Raw genomic sequence first — 18,436 nt, 5'->3', positions numbered from 1 at the left:
GACATCTCAGTTCATGCTACTGTACATCATGTGTTGTTTTCATGCTGTACTGCAGAATCGCCTCCGGGCTTCTAAAACCGAGTGGCCTGCTTTGTTCTGCCCTTTCCTCCCCCTCGCAGTCACTTCGCTTACGTGACTTCATGCCGCTGGATATTTAAAGGCATGGAATGCGAGCGAGGCCCTGACAGTTAGCGGGGACTGTTGCTGGGTAATTAGTGCGAAAGGAAGTGAGCCTTCAATTTCCCCTCAAACCCCCAGAGATCGTCCCCACATTCACAAACAATTCTGCTTACAAAAAAAACCCCACACTCGCATAGGCACAGATTTACTGAGCAGCAGAAATATTTACAGTAGATTCACAGAAGCTGTTTTATCTTTGCAGTGTTGTGGCTAATTGGGTAGAAGAGCAAGCTGGAGGTAAGACATAAAAACACATCTTTTAAATATATACTCTACATGCTTCTATATTCAGAGGGGGAGAGGTGAAGGAAAAAAGAAAAACGCAAAAACTGTAATTAAGGTACACAAGATAACAAAAGCAAGCAGATATGGAAGAAAAGGCAGAAAAGAAAAATGCAGGGACACGATGAAAAGAGACAGAAAAAAAAGCAAAAATGCACAGAAGCAAATATGGAATAAATAAAGGAGAGCACTTAACATAGAAAGCAATAAAGAAAGGGAAGTGAGAATTTTATTATGCTACCTTTTGTATCTTTAAAGTGGCTATGACTAATATTTTACAATAAAACCGTATCAAATGTGAAAAGGGGGTCTCTCGTGATGAACCCACAGAGAATTATCAGCTGCATTTGCTGCTCTGTGGAGCTTTATAGCAAGTTTCAGCTCATTGTTTATTTTTATTGCTGATATAGTTCACTCTCGCCGCTTTCAGAATGTCATTTTCAGCTAAAACAGGCAAAAAAATTGCTCTAAAAGCCCAACATATGCTGCCTTCCCAGCACCAAACGGAACAGACACACAGTTAGCAAGCGCCGGGTGAGCATAGCGGGGCATTTAGCAGCTAAAGAGGCAAATATTTCCCTGAGGAGCCCACAGCAGAGCTCAAAAACAGAGCAAAACGGGGCTGAAAATTGGACCTACCTTTGCCATGTGGCTACAAACACTACTGAATAAATGATTATCTGGCTCCGTAGCTGCTGGACGTGCAAATAAGCGCCGGCTTGCTATATCAACTCAAACGTTGTGTTCAGAGGTGTAGCAGACAGTGGGACCAGGTGTGTTGAATTTTCCTGATGACCCAGCTCTGCCCTGCATTCTTCTGCAGGGTGAGGCTTTTCCAGAGGGTTGGCTCGAATTAAATACTCTACTATCACTGCCTAAAACAGCACTTTACAGTATTTCTGACCTAAAAAAAACTCCACCAACAGCGATCAGCCACAACAATAAAACCACAGACGAGTAAACAGCATTCGTTCTGCTGGTAAACCTTGAGTTCTGGCATTAATGTGGATGTTGAAACACAAACCTAAACATTGCAACAGACCAGGTGCACCACTTTCCACCAGCCCTGTGCAGAAATGTCTTCTAAATCTCTTATTATATACAGTTTCAGTGATTTTCTGTCTTCACCTGTCCTGCAGGAAAATCATTTTATTTTACTGTGTGGTATTAATAAAAAAAGAGCCACTCCTCCCGGTATTAAGATAGAAAAATTCCATTTTACACATTTCTTATCATATGTAGTAGGAATGTCCCGATTAGATTTGGTTGCCCCAATCCAGAGTTCCAATGATACCATTTTCCAAGATAATACATGTTTCATGTATGTTACATGTATGTTAAAGTGTTCAGTTCAATGTCTACGCTCGACAACTGAATCGTGCTACAATACATTAAGAAAAAATGACATTTTTTCATCTAAAATGTTCATAGATAGATAGATAGATAGATAGATAGATAGATAGATAGATATCCAGTAGCTCTCCCATGTTACATTCAACTGATGCGCAAATCTTGTTGGTTGAAGAATTAGAAATATGGTCTCAGAAATGTTGGTATTTACAAAAGAAAGTGCAAAAAATTGTTGGTATCTACAATAAAGTACAAAACAGTACAATGATGGGGTGCAAAATTGCTGGCAGGACACTGTCTAACATCCTGCGTTAGAGAATAAATGTAGTATTAGAGGGTAAATATAGCATAAGACGGTAAATGTAGTGTTAGAGGGTAAATGTAGTGTTAGAGGGTAAATGCAGTGTTAGAGGGTAAATGTAGCATTAGAGGGTAAATGTAGTGTTAGAGGGTAAATGTAGTGTTAGAGGGTAAATGTAGCGTTAGAGGGTAAATGTAGCGTTAGAGGGTAAATGTTAGCCAAGCCGCGCTAGACCCATGTTCTGAAGACACAAGGGTCTAGGCACGCTCGACAGGGAGGGAGGCGGGGTAAAAGGTTGTCTTTCAAATCACTCTGCAGCAATTGGGTAGGTATACAACCAATCAGCGCAACGAATAGGCTCCTAGAGCACCGGAAATCAGAGGATGCGGTAGTGCGGTGAAGCCTTATTTATTCAGTCAATGGGTGAAGCTCAAGTATATTACAGACATGTTAACAGAAAGATTATTCAGAGTCGGTGCTAATGGAGCTCAACGAATGTTGTCGTTTTGTTGTAGACCCTGGCAGAGAATTAAATTCGTTGCTGTGGGTTGTCTAGCGCGGCTAGGCTAGTTGTTTCCGGTTGTTTCTGTCAGAATCGTCGCGCCTCTGTCGTCACTTAGTTACGCCCGCCTTCTGACTCTACACTTCATGGTGATTGGTCCGGCCAGTTTTAGGAGCATCCAACCTCGAGGCTTATGGAGGGTAACGAGACCCACCCTGGCAGAGAATTAAATTCGTTGCCGTGGGTTGTCTAGCGCGGCTAGGCTAGGTAAATGTAGTATTAGAGGGTAAATGCAGTGTTAGAGGGTAAATGTAGTATTAGAGGGTAAATGTAGCGTTAGAAGGTAAATGTAGTGTTAGAGGGTAAATGTAGTATTAGAGAGTAAATGTAGTATTAGAGGGTAAATGTAGTGTTAAAGGGCAAATGTAGTATGAGAGGGTAAATGTAGTATTAGAGGGTAAATGTAGCGTTAGAGGGTAAATGTAGTATTAGAGGGTAAATGTAGCATTAGAGGGTAAATGTAGCGTTAGAAGGTAAATGTAGCGTTAGAGGGTAAATGTAGTATTAGAGGGTAAATGTAGTGTTAGAGGGCAAATATAGTATTAGAGGGTAAATGTAGTGTTAGAGGGCAAATGTAGTATTAGAGGGTAAATGTAGCATTGGCGGGTAAATGTAGTATTAGAGAGTAAATGTAGTATTAGAGGGTAAATGTAGCATTAGAGGGTAAATGTAGTGTTAGAGGGTAGGATATACTGTGACTCCACAAGCTCCATAAGACATAGAAAACCTGTATTGTCTTCATGCATGATAGAAAATGTTCCATAGATCAGCTGTAGTACCTGATTGTTCCAGCAGGTGGAGGTTTTTCTGTTTCCGACTGTAGAGACCAGAGGAGGCGTCACTCTGATTACAGGCAGCTCATGTTGTCCAGCAGAGAGCACTGTAGGGGTTTAGCCATACAGTCTATGGGTTTAGCTAGTAAAGGGGCACTATGGCAAAAATTTCTGTGGTTGTTAATGATCTCCGACCTAAACCCATGAGTTTAAGACAAACTGGAGTTGACTGTGACAGCATTACGTGTCCTTCGGCTGAAACAGTAACATCAGACGAGGACAAACATCCACTGCACTCAGTTTCTGTTATTGATTAATCCATTACTGACCGATAAAGCTGCCTGTTATTGATTTCAGAATCTATCTTGCTGCAAAATGTTCTCTCCCTTTATGACACCTGCATGACAGCCAGAGTAATCAAAGGATCAGGCTTCAGTTCGTGTTGATATCGATCAGTTCAAAAATGCCTTGATCGGCGATAATCACGATGTTTGAGATCAGATCAGGAGAGGCCTAGAATTTCTTAAATACATGCAGGATGATGTGTTTTATTTTTGAAGTAGAATTTACTTTTTTGGGGCTGAAACTTATCCAGACGTCAGACTTGCTGGATTTTGTGTGTGAATCTTCTTGTAAGATAAAACAAAGCACTTTTTTTTAAACCTTCTCTTCCTTCTACACAAACTTGTAAAAGCAACTTGAGAACTGAATTCACAACGCCAGAGCGATCCACAAACAATACTTTTTTTTTTCTCAGGTAGGCGACATGACAGCACAACATGGTCAAATGGTTCAGGGGTAACCTTTTCCCAACACAGCACATTCACAGAATCCTTCCTGGTAGAAAATCTCGGAAACCAACTGAACATGATGGGAAATATCAAAGAAGTGCCACTCAATAAAAGTCTGTATCAAATAAATAAATGTGTGAATAACACAATCAGTCCAACTGACCATGTGTTAGCCTTGCATCATGAAAAAGCATGTTTTCAACACCCAAACTGAGTGCCCAGAACGCATTTTTTGCGTTTGATGTGTCATTGCACACCATGTAGTTGCAATGAAGGATCCCCCCCATCCTTAACCAACCTTTAACCATCTTAGAAGTCATTTTAATGCCACTTTAACACTTATAAAGCTTAGAAATGACTTGCAGAATGTTCCAAAACAGCGTGCTAGCTATTCACAATTCCATGTTTTTATGTTGCATCCATCTGGTTGCAGTAAATCCGGGGAGCTGCAGCTTTCTCCAAACACCTGCAACAAAATTAAAACCACTTGCTCATGAGATTTGCGTTGGGTCTCATGGAATCACAGTCCCAGTTTGTTTCTCTACACCGCATCATTCCACTCCATAAAAACTGCTCAAGAAATGCTCCAGGAGCACAATGAACAGCCCGAGGCATCGGCTTGACCTCCAACCTCCCCAAGATCCCAATCCAATCAGGCATCTCCAGGATGTGCAGAAACAAGCCAGGTCCATGGAGGCCCTACGTATGAACTGACATTAACCAAAGAATCTGCTGCCAACATTTCTGTTACAAACATGACGAGACACCTGCAGAGGTCCCATGTCCAAGCCTTGTTGGGTCCGAGGATGTACACGATAGGACGCATTTGGTTTTAATGGTAATTGGTTTATATTTTTGTCTGTTCGCCAAGACTCAAAGATGCTGAATATTACTTAGAACGTGCTAACTGTGTGCAATCACACACATTAAAATACATTATCTACCCATCTGTCTGCACACACACACATCAACGTGTGCATGCCAAGGCTAAACAAGGACAGTGAAGGCTGTCAGACCACTAAAATGAGTTGATTTGTTTAAGGGGCTGTGATGCTGAAGGACACAGCAGCCCGTCCTCTGGCTCCAAATCAACTTTTAGGTGACGTCCTCCGAGCTCTAATGTGGTTATGTGTCGTGTAGAAGTGTGTGTGTGCGCTGGCTAGTTTTAGCCTAAGTAATTCATGAGTGCTTGCAGAAGTAGAGAAACACCTCAGAGCTTCTTCTGCTCCCTGCTGCAGTATTCATCACTGCACCTTCCCTAAAAAGTCATTATTCATGTTTCTTTACCGGCTGTCTTGTCCGCGGGACCGACATCGCGGTTCTGGTTTTCTGATGGGAACCTTGCTGCTGTCGACACTTGATCAGTAGCTGCAGTCTCCCGCTGATCCTATCTGTCCCTCCCTTCATCCTCCTCTGCTCTTTCCACATTTTCCTGCCTTGTCATTTCTCCTCCTCCTCCTCCTCCTCCTCCCACTCTCGCTGTCTGTTCCTTCCTTCTTTTGCCAATCGCCTCTCGTGAATTTCTCTGGGGAAATTACAAAAACCGTTCTAACTTGAGGACAAAATTTTGTTTATGTGGGACACCGCCACTTATTGAAAGAGGCTGAAGAAACGGATTCAGGTCTCAGCTTTAGTTAGTCACTTGTTTAGGGTGTTAAACATCAAAAATGCAGTTATATGAAATTGGAGATGTCGCATGTTTGGTCTTGTCAGGAGGCATTTAGACCAAAAAAATGATGAATTGTGTCATTGTGGTAATCCCCTGACTTTTCCTCTAGTGCCATCATAAGGACAAAAGATGTAATTTGTCCAGTAATTTGTGTCTTGATTATGATTTGTGAAGGTAATGACATTCTTTTGTTGCATTTAGTGCTAAAGACACTATAATTGTTGTTGAAATGTTAGTTCTTCTAAGGTTGATCAGCAACTAATCCAAGCAATGACACATCAGAGTAATGTTACATCATTTTATACTATTAGAAATCACTGTGAGGTGTTCAGGAAGAAATAATATGTGATGATGTCTGTTTGGACCATTTACATTAGAGTTAAACAAGGAATTGGAGAACAGAATAGTGTTTGTGCAGCATAACAGGCCAGGAAGGACACACTGTAAGTGGAAGGGTAACAGTAAAATACAAATTCCCTTCCGTCACGGCGTCTTAATCCACTGACGCTCCACTGGATGATCATACATCCGAAAGCTGGGAGGGCAGGCCTGGTGCAGCTTAGCGAAAGGTTACTGTGATTAAGGTTAGAAATTTCAACATTTGAAAGTCCGGAACAGCTGCGGGGAGAAGGCGGCAATGTAAACACCTCGCGGAAAAGGTCTCGCGGTAATCATATGCACAAAAGTAGCTTCCCGGTGGGGTCAGAGCGGGTGAATTTAAGCAGTTACAAGCCATAAAAAAGGGTAATTAGTGCTTCAGCGTGTTGGTTTTGAAAGCAACATGAGACAACTGGCAGAGCTCCAGTGAGGATAAATCATCTAAGAAAAACTGCAGGAACATCTGCCAAAAAGAAAAAAAAAAGGCGCTAAATGAGCATTTAATAGTCGGTAATATGATGACATGCGCCTAACATGCAAAGTAGAATTGAACTGAACGCAAGTTAAAGCAGTAAACATACTTCATAGCTGGTACAGTATTAGCTGCCTCTGTGGAAGCCTTAGAAATAAAGTTATTTCCAAAATTCAATATATATCCGCTGTCTATGTTACAGCATCCAACAGTGCCCAAAAAAACCTTAAAATTGAAGCTCTATTTCATCGGCTTTGTCATTATTTTGCCCACAAGCTGCCAGCATAGAGATTTACTGATACAGATGGGTAACAAAAGAAAGGACAACACATAGACATTGCTTTTTAACAGAGTTCAACCACAAACTTTCAGTAAACAGAGCTGACCTTTACAGTTCTCCTCTCTTAGTACTTTGAAGATGGCTGTTGGGTACCACTTTTGTTCCACCACTCAGGTTTTTAATATAATGTCAGCCATTGACATCCATAGTTCTCTTCTTTCAGCCTACATGTACATTACTGTGAGCTTTTAGAAAGAGTGCACCGTGGTTCAGTCCCAAAGGATCGAGAGATTCAAGCTTTTCTCTTTGCAGCCCCTAAAAGAGAGCTAAGCATTAGAATGCACCCATGTACACAAAATGTTCAAGAAACTGCTGGAGAAGAACTCGAGCCAAAGAATATGAGCCACTGCAAATTTTCATGGGCTTTTGTGATGCTTTATTGATATAGATCTTCCCGACAGTCCTCTGGCTCGCAGCACTCAATGTGTTCATTTGTTATGGTGTGCAGGATAGATGGACCAGAAGTGCATCTGTGGATATTTGGGAGCAGATGATCCAAGCAGGGCATTCTTCCACTTTAACATAATTAGCTCCATCTTGTCAGCAGATTCACTGACTTACATTTGTGTCATTTTCTTTATTCGGTAAACACTGAAGAGCGATGATCCAAAAACAACAGCAGACCTCGAAATGCAATCAGCTTTAACTTTGAATTTCAGCCGCGGTCCAGTGAGCGTCTCCTGAGTGAACACACACAAACACAAGACGAGACACATGACGCCGCTCGACTCAGATGAGGCTGGCACAGACTCAGATGCTGACAGACCATACACTGAACCCATAAATGCAATTACCCCACATCTGGGTGTCCATATACAGCCACCACACGGTTATTTCATCTGGCAGTGTATCACCCACGCAGCATATAGCAGTGGAGGCGACTTCCAAAACGCTCTGCATGAAATCTGCATGCAAAGCAGATCCCCACATGCAGGAGGACGGACCACATCCAATGCCAATTACACGTACCACTTCAAGTGGATGAGAGGAAGCACTAATTGACAGCAGATCCAGTAATTCTGCTCCAACATTTCTCCCAGAATCAGGTCAACAACCAGCAAGAGGAGTTTTAATATCCAACAAAATGAAAACCTTCTGTACCTGTAAACTTGGACAGAAAGCTCTATCTGGATTTAAGAGACAGAAAATTATTCAGGAATAAGGGAGAATGAACTCCCCTCTCTAAAAATGGACCTAATGAACTTGAAATAGCTGCAGTTCATCCGTTAGTGCAGATTCTCCTGCACTCAGAGCAGCAGACGGATCATGACGAACTCCGGTGGTTCCAGAAATCCACTTAACACTAAACACCTCTGGCTTCTCAGCTGCAGTGCGATTCATTTCTAGTCAGCTGCCGAGTGGAAACGCACAGCAGAGCGACACTGCTACAGACACTGGATGATGCTTAGTAAACAGGGGCAGAGCGGTGCCAGTTATGACTAATCAGACAAAGCAGGAGCGAGCCTTAGTGGACACAGTTTGTGTTGAAAATGAGCAGACCAGCAGAGTAACCCAGCAAAAAGCAAAAATCTGCCACATCACTGAGCCCTTCCTCTCGAAAGTACAGAATCAATGCAGGTCAGGAGAGAAAAAAGAAGCAACCCAGCAAAGTCAAAGTGAAAGCAGCCTTACCTCTGAGTCAGATGCCAAAATCGCAGTCTTGGGCAAGTCAGAAAACCATAGAGCTGGTGAAGCAGCTGGTGCTCTTCAGAATACAGTGATACAGGATTTTTTTTTCAGCTCGTCAGAAAAGGAGAACTCCCAATTTCTTCTGCGATTCTGGGATAATCTCAAGTCTGGCTTAGAGGTCCAGCAGAACCAGCAGCAGACGGCTCATTTCCATGTGCAGCACAGGTGCCTCTGACATGCTTCTTCTTCCCTTTAGGGGTCCGGGGCGCCTCAGACTGCGATCTGGCCGGGGCAGAGAAGTAGGCAGCAGCAGCGGCAGCAGGAGGAGTGTTGACAGTAGTAGTAGTAATATTCCAGATCGTGTAAAGAACTGAACATCCTTCAGTGTGTGATGAAGAGGAGGAGATCCAGCGCACCAGAACCGCAGAGCGCACAGCCGGCGCAGCACTCTCCCTGTCGCTTAAATCCCCCCAAAACGGGCTGATGCTAGGCAGGAGGCAGACAGATCAACACAGTGCAGAGGGAAGAGGTGCTGTTGCATCAACATTGCTCTGAGTCTAGTTTTCTGCTCTTTTTTTTTTTAAAGGGGAAAAAGAAAAATCACCAAAAGAGCTCCGCCACCAGCAGCAGCAGCATCACCATCATCATCATCTCCTCTCCGGGGCTCCTCAAGTCTGCACGGGACCGAGTAGTGAAAGAAGGAGAGAGAAGGGGAGACACATAGAGAAGGCAGAGTGTATGCATGCATGCATGTGTCTGGATGTATGAGTGAGAGTGCAATAAGAGGAGGAGAGAGGAGAGCGGCGAGCGAACAGGCGGGAGGCTGCGAGCGCAAGTGGAGCCGGAGAGCGATGTGAGAGGAGAGGATGCTAAGAGAGGAGGAGGAGGAGGAGGAAGGCTGGGGGAGATGCCTTGTAGAGAGAGAGAGAGAGAGAGAGAGAGAGAGAGAGAGCTGCTAGCACTGTCAGTGACTACATTAACAGCGCTGAGTAGGTGGAGTTTTCCTTGCAGTAGCTGAGAGGGGACCATGATGTGGAACCCAAAAGAGAGAAGAAGAGGATGCAGATGCAAAGAGAAAAAAAGAGGTGGGAGAAACAATGAAGGGGGGGAAAAGTCACTGTGTGCAAAGGTTAAAGACACAGGATGGTTGCAGAGGGACAGAGACGGAGAGTAAGGAGGAGGAGGTGGTCACCCAGCTGCAGTGAAGCTGGCACACTGACAGCCCTCCTCTCGCCAAGAGTCGTAAACATCGATTAGAATATTTAAAGATTCAACACATGGACGCCGTACAGCCATGGCACACACTTCTATACACACTTAGAGTATGTAAACATTTTTACAGACTTCATATGTTCTTTATCTTTATTTATCGGGGTATTTTGATTCATATTTTACGTTGTTTATTTGCCTTATCTGTGCCTTGCACTTTGATTGTTCTTATTGGATCCCTTGTCAAGGGTCGTAAACATCGAAGAGAATATTCAAAAGAAAACGCATGGACCCTGTAAGGCCCTTCCAAACACTCAAACTGTACAATACTGTTCAAAAGTTTGGGGTCACACAGACAATTTCATGTTTTCCACTTTTATCCATGTACTAACATAACTACACAAGGGTTTTCTAATCATCAGTTATCCTTTCAGCACCATTAGCTAACACAATGTAGCATTAGAACACAGGAGTGATGGTTGCTGGAAATGTTCCTCTGTACCCCAATGGAGATATTCCATTAAAAATCAGCTGTTTACCACATTAACGATGTCTAGACTGGATTTAGCATTCGTTTAATGTTATCTTTATTGAAAAAAATGCTTTTCTTTCAAAAATAAGGATGTTTCTAAGTGATCCCAAGCTTTTCAACAGTAGTGGTTATATGTACACACTTAGAGTACATAAACATTCTTTATAGACTTCATATGTAGTTTGTCTTTTATTCTTTCTTGTAGTTTGATTAACATTTTCTATTGTTCTACTGCCTAATCTATGCTTCGTACTTTAGTGATACTTAGTAGAATTGTGTACTAGTATTTTAATTTCAAAGATAGGGATCAATTGGATCAATCAAGGTGTTTATTAACTGAGTAGAATTAGCACAAACATAAGTCAATTCTCTGTTTTTTGGCTAGAAGATTGGGATATCCCAACCAAGGCTCTGTTACACAAGTTTAAAATCATTGTCTGAGTTGACACCAGTTAGTCTTAAACTCCTGAGTTCTGATCGGAGCTCATTATCAACAACAGAAGTCCTTGTCATGTTGCCCATTGCTCTCTGCTTGCCAACATGAATTGCCTTTAGTCTGAGTGATGCCTCCTCTGGTCTCTACAGTATTAAACAATAAGAGGCTCCACCTGGTGGAACAACCAGGTACTACAGCTGATCTTTTTGACATCTGACATCATGTAGAGAATACAGGTTTTCTACGTGTTTTGGAGCTTGTTCAGCCACAGTACATCCTACCCTCTAAACTCTATATTTCAGACAGTGTCTTACTGAAGCTTTACAACAAGGTTCCTGATCACCTACATAGCATTAAAGATACATTTTTATTGTGAACCACATCCATGGGATTGGTTTTAATAACTTTAATGTTCTTGAAATGTGTATTATCTCAGACAATGGTATCGGATTGTGACTCTGATCAAACCATCCCTGTTGTATTCATTTATTTCACCACATATTTAGTCTTTTCATGTAGACCACTCTGTATAGATGCCAATTTATGCAGCTATTGTGCACACACAATTAATAATAACTGAAAGGCAAACAAAGACTACATAAGGAATCCAAATAAGTAATTATGTTTTCAGCTGCACAATAGTTCTTTCTGTCCTTGCATTTAAATGTGAATTTACTTGTATTGAAACACGCCATATGAATCAAAGAGCCTCACCTTGCTGTTTGACATTTTCAAACTGAAATATTATCTAGTCAAGGTCTCCCAGGTAGAAAAAGAATAAGATAAGATAGAGTGTGAGAATAAATGAAGTGTCCAAACAGAATATCAGTTATAAGTGTGATACATTAAAGAAAGTAAAAATAAAAATCAGAAAACTAAGAAAGAATACTGAAGTGGTAAAGTTATATTGCACATAAAATTGATATATTGCACAGAGTAGTGAAACTGATATGCCCATACAATTGATAAAGCAACATTGCTAAATATATTGATGTAACTGTTCAAAGTTAAGACCTTCTGTAGCATTCTGCTGTGCAAGAAACTCAATGGAGTGATGTTGTTTCTGACTTTCTAACTAATAAAGCACAGTATTTTAACTAATAAGGTGCAGAAATGTAGATAAAAAAGTAAAAAGACACAAATAAAGCAGAGAAGTCTACATTTACGCACTTAATAACCTCAAAAATACCTTTAATTAGTCTGAAATGTAATTTTATGTCATTTATCAGCCCCAAAAAAATCCAAACAATCATGCTAGCAGCAGTATATGTGCATCTTTTTTCTGTATCCTAAAATGTGTCACAAATTATGCACACATAAATGCACCACTGCACACACAGAGGTATACAAATGCTTAAAAAGCAAAATATTCCACAACACACACTCATATACAGTGAACCTATACACACCTAATTTGCTGAGAAAGCTTTAGCACAGACACAATCAATACTTGTTATGAAAATAATATTGGCTCGTTGTTTTAAAGTGATGGAGGGTGAAGAAAAAAGTTTACAAATTCTTTTGATTGTAGACACATTCATCAGAATGTTTTTTTTAATTTTTATTTTTTGCTGTTTGCTCGAGTGCAGCAAACAGCATGTCTGAGCAGCACATGCAATTATAAAGACATGCTTCCGTAAGCAGCCATCGATATTAGCAGCTGGACCTGCAGCCCGCCGCTGTTTATCCACTGAAGAATTACTGCCTGTCAGGACACACTTTGTGGTGAAAGGAAGGAGATAATTACCAGTGACCTTCAGCAATAACTAAAGACTAAACTGGTTTGTTCCAACCTTTCAGGTCACGTTTTCTTTCTCATGTCTTCTGTACTTTAGCTGCACAAACAATGGAGAAACGAGGTCAGATATAACACCTGCAATTCTGCACAGCTTCACCCTTAAGTGCATTCAGTGCCTTAAAAGAAAACCAATAACTGCTGCAACATATGGAGGAACTTCCTTTAAGACTGTTGGAAAAGCTCCAGTAACAACCTCATGAAGCCGCTGGAGAGAATGAACAGTGTGTAAAGCTGTCAACAAAGCAGAAAGAGGATAGTTTAAAGCATATTGTGTTTGTTTACACTTTTCTTTTTTGCTACATACATGCAGTTGAGGCCAAAACTATTACCCTCCCATGAAATATACATTACGGTCATTGAAGAAACTTGACATAATCAAACATTTATCAGTGCTATTTAATAGCTTTTGGTACATTTTGGGATGTTTTTAGGCTTGCTTTGTCGTGAAAAGAGAAAATTATGTTGACATTTGGAGGATTAATATGAAGAAATCTGCTCTTAGTCAAGGCTCAGGTCGTCGCTGAGTCTTCCAACAAGACAATGACTGAAAGCATACGTCAGAATTGTTGGAACAGTTCTTAAAGGGCACCAAAACCAGGGTCTTGGAGTGGCCCTTATGGAGCCCAGATCTCAATCCTATTGAGAATCTGTGTTCAAAGTAAATCAAAAAGCATCTAGAACTTTCATTGGAAGAATGGACCAAAATCCCAGAACAGCTTTAACGAGGTTGTCAGTTGTGAGTCAGAATGGGTACACTACTGACTATTAAAGGCTAGGGGTGCTAATAATTTTGGTTGTGTCATTTTTACCTTTTCTTATTTCAACTCAATGCATCAATAAAATATCCAAATGAGCCTTAGTGAACATTTTGTATTTGTTATTTTGGAAACAAACAAAGTGTAAACACTCATTGTTAATGCTCATGTCCATGAAGAACTCAAGGTTTTGTCTGATTTCACAAGAGGGGGCTAATAATTTTGACCTCCGTTGTAAACCTAGCTGTGGTATTTAATAGATTTGATTCCATCATTATTGTTGTGTCAACTACAAAATAGCAAAAGTAATGAAAAAATAATGAGAAAGCCTTAACCCTCCTGTCATCCTGCGGTCAAATTGACCCGTTTTAAAGTTTTAAAAATGTGGGGAAAAAAAAACAATTTTCACAGTGAAAACGTTCACACTTTCAAAAAAAAATTAGGACATTTTTTAACATTTTTGGGTGGAAAAAACTAATTAAAAAAAATGTTTAAGAACATTCAGAAAAAAATCAACCAAAATCCAGTGAATTTCGCTGTCAAATTTGGGGATTTTTTATTTAAAAAAATAAAACTTTTGAGGGAAACTTTTCAGAAATTTTCTTCCTGAAGATTTTGTAAATTTTTTATGAATTTGGATTTTTGGACTTTTTTCAGACAAGGCAACAACATATTTTGGTAAGGACAACAGGAAGGTTAAATGAGTAGGTATCTAAGCGTTTTCATCGTGCTACATGTTAATGTGTTTCATGCCTATTGGTGATGATGGAGCTTATTTATGATGATTTATAGTATTGGAGACTGCTGGAATTATTAGAAACACTTTAAAAAAAATCAGTCCACAGATGATCAGAACAATAATGTGAAAAATTCTGGTTTCTGACAAATTGAATTTTTTCTAATAGTTGCAGCCGTCTTTTAATTTTTCGAAGAACTCCATGCTGAGAATAAATTTCCATTTTGGTTCTTTGGTTAGAGGCCAAAATAAAAGCAGAATTATTACTTCAAGCTGAAGAGCCCCACCAGTAAAAATTCTTCTTCTTTTTTTTTTTTTTTACCTCGTTTGCGTGCTCTTTTATTGTTGTTTTTTTACATTCTGGAAGCAAATTAAATGAGCAAAATGAACTACAGCATGCCATTGTGTTGTGTAGAGTAGCTTTGAGCAGAATCACAGGTGAGCTGGTGTGTTTAGCTGCAGAGAAAAGCAGTGTGGTGGGTGGAAAAAGACATAGAACCTCATAGATCTGCAAATTTTGAGGAAGAAACACTGTTCACTTACATATAAGATGTTTTAAGGCAAAACAAATATTATTTTCATGAAAAAACCTTCTAAATGAGCAACTTTTATGCTCACTGATGAGTTTTTAGAAGTTTAATGAGTCTGGAGGGGAACTTTGTAGTAATAAAATGTCCCAGATACACCAGACAAACTGTGGTAAAACTGTACATAGGTATCTTCAAGTTGAACGCATTCTGACCCACCCTTCCAGTTGGCGAGAAGCTAAATAATGAGAGCTACAGCTGACTGTAGTCTATATTTGATTATATCTATTGCAGATGCACACATGGGCAGCTGTGGGAAAGACAGATGTCCTGTTCTTATATTACGCTTCTGGTTCACTGGAGTCCGCATGGAGGACTGTGTTTTATGGATGCATTGTCGGTCGTGTACAATGCATGCATGCTGCTGTCAAACGTGTGTGCTGTTGTTCTTGTAGCATGTGTGCTGTTGTTCTTGTAGCATTATCGACGCTCGGGCTGCAAACAGATGTCTGGAAAAGAGTCCATGCAGATTTAGTTAGAGGACGATGCCTACTTCACTTCTGCTACTATATCCAGAATCAAATACAGCAACTAAAATACTGAATATTAAAACCACCTGCCATGGACACAGGATCTCCAGGACTTTGCTGCAATCCTTTAGGTCCTCTGAGTTGCAGATTGGGCCCGTAATGGATCCTATTTATTCGTGTGCATGGTTTTGTCCTCCACAGTGAAGCTGCTGCTGTTCGCTCGGTCTGCAACAGTGTTAATGTTTCCCATTTTAACAATAATCATTTTTATTCATGTCACCTGTCAGCGGTTTTAGTGTTGCAGCTGATCGGAATATGTGCATTTAAAACTATGAACTTTCTCGTTACATCTGTTTTCCTTACATTCTAAAAGAATCTTTATTGCTGCTGACCTCCTGCTCCACTATTGTTTAGTTAAATAATGTGGAATTAAATTAAAGTCTTGACTCAGCAGAGAGGAAGCAGCGACAGCAGTCAGATCCAACACACATCAATGCAAAGTGAACGCCAGTGAAAGTGTAAATTAGAGAGCTAATCACCCCCGGTTTTATATTTTTACATTTGGCAGTGACACACAGACTTCCTCCTAATTGGAATTTTATGTTTCACTGACTTAATGAAACAATCTAATGGCTCAAAATCAGGCGGCGGATCATAATTCATGTGTACGAAGGCAAATGAGCTTGGAATGGCTTCTGTCAAACTGGACGGATTCCTGCGTTGTATTAGCGACTGACTGACTGTTATTCTAACCTGAGACGTCCAAATCCACTCCAGTGATCCCCTGAATTTCCATCTGTTGTCTTCAAGTCCAAATTTTTCCTCATTTTGGTTTCTAATCTTCAAAACTGCCTCTGCTGTACTTTGTGTTTCGCATAAATTAGCGAATCTTCTGTGGCAGGAAGCATGTAAACATTAGCCCTGCTTAATGTTGTCACCTCAGGTACCAGTGACATTAAGAAACATCAGTTTGTGTCGTCGTTTTTTTGTCATTCTTTCCCCCCTTGCTGAGAACGCAGCATTTTTCTGAGTCATTTAATCCTAATGTGAACAGACTATCATTATCATCAGAATTATCTTTGTGGTTTAAGGCATATAGCGCTAATGTTGCAGCATGCATAAATTAGACATTTTGCTTATCCTGATATTATTGAATTATGAATCATATGGAGATAATGTTAACTGTAAAAGCAAAAAAAAAAAAAAAATGAATGCATAAAAGATTCAATTTACCTTAATTAAATTATTTGAATGTGGAGATTTACTCTTTGTTCAGGTGTCTCATTCTCGACTTGTTGCCTGTTCGAGTAGCTGTGAAACATCACTCGCTAATTCGTCTTCCCTGTCAAGATGTTCTTAGCGAGTGAAAGCAGGAGATGGATAAATAATGCTCAGCACTAAATGGAAGCTGCGCAGCTTAGGTATGGAAACAAAGCTAACACTCGTCTAAATTATGCATGCTTGTGATGTTTAAGCTGGCGCAGAAACTCTGGAAGTGGCAAACATACAGCTGCTATAGGGGGAAGCGTTCTATGTGTTCCTGTTTGTGTGTCACAGAAGGCGGCAGAGAAATGACACATGAAAGGCGTTTCAGAGACGCAGCTAATCTCACACAGCTGGTCGTCTTTGGCGGACGAGTTCTGAATCAGGTCGACATGCTTCAGAAACGTTTGACACAAAGAAAGTAGAGACAGGCCGAGTTTAGATGCATTGATATCCAGGTTTTTTATTCTTTTGTTGCATTGATATTAAGGTTTTTGATGTTTTGGTGCAATAAAATCCAGGATTTTGTCATTCAATGTAGTAAAGTCTAGATTTTTTACATTTTGGTGCAATAATATCTGTGTTTTTGATGTTTTGGTGCATTAAAATCTAGGGTTTTCATGTGTTTTTGCATCAGTATCCAGAATTTTGTTGTTTCATTGTGGTAATGTCTAGATTTGTGATATTTTGGTGCAAAAATATCGAAGTTTTTGGATGTCGTGCAATAATATCTCGTTTTTTGTTTTTTTTTCATTAAGATCAAAGTTTTTGTTGTTTTGCTGCATTGAGATCCAGGTTTTGGTGTTTTGGTGCATTATAAACAAGATTTTTTTATATATTTTTGTGCAATAGTATCCAAATTTTGGATGTGTTGCTGCATTATTTTCTAGATTTTAAATGTGTCTTTACATCCATATCCAGGATTTTGTTGTGTCATTGTGGTAATGTCTGGATTTTTGATGTTTTTTTGCAATAATATCTAAGTTTTTGATGTTTTGGTACATAAATGTCAAGGGTTTTGGATGTTTTTGTGCACCAATATCAGTGTTTTTGATGTTTTTGCTGCATGAATATCAAAGTATTTGATGTTTTAGTGCATTAATATCAAGGTTTTTGAGGTGGTAGTGCATTAAAATCTAGATTTTTGGTGTGTTGGTGCATTATTTTCTTGGTTTTTAATGTGTTTTGCATTAATATTCAGGATTTTGTTCTTTTGATGTGGTAATGTTTAGATATTTGATGTTTTGGTGAATTAATGTCTAGGTTATTGGATGTTCTGGTGCATTGATACTTAGGTTTTTGAAGTTTTAGTGAGATAATATCAAGATTTTTTACATTTGTGTTCATTAATATGTGGGTTTTTGATGTGTTGGTGCATTATTTTCTAGGTTTTTAATATGTTTTGCATCAGTATTCAAGATTTTGTTGTTTCAGTGTGGTAATGTCAAGATTTCTGATGTTTTGGTGCAATAATATCTCTTGTTTTAGATGATTCTGTGCATTAATCTCTCGGTATTTGATGTTTTGTTGCATTAAGATCAAAATTTTTGTTGTTTTGGTACATTGATATCAAGGTTTTTGAGGTTGTATTACGTTAATATCTAGATTTTTTTATATTTTGTGCTATAATATCTAGGTTGTTGTTGCTTTAGTGCATTAATATCTTGGTTTTTGATGTGTTTTCTTGTAAATATCCAGGATTTTGTTGTTTCTGTGTGGTAATGTCAAGATTTCTGATGTTTTGGTGCAATAATATCTCGTGTTTTAGATGATTTTGTGCATTAATCTCTAGGTTTTTGATGTTTTGGTGTGTTAATATCTAGGTTTTTCATGTTTTTGTGCACCAATATCTAGGATTTTGTTAATATCCAGGTTTTATTGCTATGGTGTGTTAATATCGAGGTTTTCTTTTCAGAGTTGTAA

The 18,436-nt window shown here is 39.7% G+C and overlaps 1 protein-coding gene across 2 annotated transcripts in view; it reads right to left on the bottom strand.

Annotated features, from left to right (window-relative positions):
* The window catches only part of sgcd (sarcoglycan, delta (dystrophin-associated glycoprotein)), a 547,041-nt gene extending 537,434 nt beyond the window's left edge, over positions 1-9,607 (bottom strand). For both annotated transcript variants that reach the window (XM_051938031.1, XM_051938032.1), the window contains exon 1: positions 8,731-9,607. The gene's annotated coding sequence lies outside the window, so the exon portion shown is untranslated. The remainder of the gene's footprint in view (positions 1-8,730) is intronic.
* Positions 9,608-18,436: the final 8,829 nt, after the last annotated feature.

This window comes from Acanthochromis polyacanthus, chromosome 17, assembly GCF_021347895.1.
Source record: "Acanthochromis polyacanthus isolate Apoly-LR-REF ecotype Palm Island chromosome 17, KAUST_Apoly_ChrSc, whole genome shotgun sequence".
Classification (NCBI taxonomy): Eukaryota; Metazoa; Chordata; class Actinopteri; family Pomacentridae; genus Acanthochromis; species Acanthochromis polyacanthus.
This window is presented reverse-complemented; position numbering and strand designations above follow the sequence as displayed.